The sequence below is a fragment of the Octopus bimaculoides genome, unplaced genomic scaffold (assembly GCF_001194135.2).
Source record: "Octopus bimaculoides isolate UCB-OBI-ISO-001 unplaced genomic scaffold, ASM119413v2 Scaffold_167053, whole genome shotgun sequence".
NCBI lineage: Eukaryota > Metazoa > Mollusca > Cephalopoda > Octopoda > Octopodidae > Octopus > Octopus bimaculoides.
In genome coordinates this window covers 1-1318 of record NW_026439786.1, presented here as the reverse complement: position 1 = coordinate 1318, position 1318 = coordinate 1, and the positions used below count along the sequence as shown (strand labels likewise).

Sequence of the window (1318 nt, the reverse complement as noted above, 5' to 3'; positions counted from 1 at the left end):
GTGCTAGCATGGGTCATACTGAAGCTCGGGTAAATTTAATAAAAGAAAGCCAAAATTTAATCTTTAAACCATTGCTGTCACAATAAAAGCTGGAATATATCATAGATTCTCGATATGTGTCGCTAAACAAGCCTTTACACAGTTTCTCATTTTGCTATTCCTATAAAGAGACACCACCATCTAAAAAAAGAGACAAAGCATTCAATTCCAAAATAATGTGTGAAGACAAAAGAGAGAATTGCAAAGGATTCTGTGTCTTTGACCATAAATCTATGTCATTAGAACTTACTCACAGCCAAACAACAACAAAGAGAACATGAGAAAGGGTTATAATAACAAAAGAAACACTCATACTTTTTATCTTCTTCACAGGATCATCTGAAAAACCAAAACAAAAGAAAAAAAACAATTAGGAAATGAAAATATAATCTATGCAACAGCATATTAAAGTGTGTGTGTGTGTGTGTGTGTGTGTATAAAAGTATACCAGTACAACTTGACTGGCACATGAAAAGCATCATTCGAGTGTGGTCGATGCCAGTGCCACCTGACTGACACCTCTGCTGCTGCCATGTAAAAATCACTCTTCAAGTATGTTTGTTGCCAGTGCCACATGACTGGCCCCCATCCTTGTGGAATGTAAAAAGCACCCACAACACTCTCGGAGTGGTTGGCATTAGGAAGGGCATCCAGCTGTAGATATCCTGCCAGATCAGATTGGAGCCTGGTGCAGCCTCCTGGCTTGCTCATCCTCACTCAAACCATCCAACCCATGCCAGCATGGAAAGTGGACGTTAAATAATGATGATGATGATGATGATGACGACAAGATATGCGTATGAAACTATGTATGCATAAATTTGATACCTACATAAATTGTGTCTTTTAACATATGACAGGATTGTCATGAATGGAGGGCTTTTAACCATAAATCTATTTGATTAGGGCAGACTTGCAACAAAATAACAAAGAGAACATGGTAAAGGGATAATAATACTAAAATAAATTCATACCAGATGAAGGATAGAATTTCCCATTATCTGCAAAACCAAAAAAAAAATATTAGGAAATGAAAATATAATCATGTAATCAGTTCTAATGAATGGATGAGTGATAAGAATGAATACATATATATACATATATGGATTTTGGTATGTGCAAAAACATATGAAATTGTCAATGTGCATGTAAATGTATGTATACACATGTACAAATGTGTATGAATCTATGTATATGTACTTATCATAAATATGTACATATATGTATACACACATATATACACATATGTATATGTATGTCTATATGTATGCATATATGT

General features: G+C 34.7%; 1 long non-coding RNA gene across 1 annotated transcript in view; it reads right to left on the bottom strand.

Annotated features, from left to right (window-relative positions):
• The window catches only part of LOC106881663 (uncharacterized), a 7230-nt gene extending 6188 nt beyond the window's left edge, over nucleotides 1–1042 (bottom strand). The window contains exons 1-2 of the long non-coding RNA XR_001410884.2: nucleotides 1014–1042; nucleotides 355–378 (exon numbers count right to left, since the gene is read on the bottom strand). This is a non-coding gene — a long non-coding RNA (uncharacterized LOC106881663). The remainder of the gene's footprint in view (nucleotides 1–354; nucleotides 379–1013) is intronic.
• Nucleotides 1043–1318: the final 276 nt, after the last annotated feature.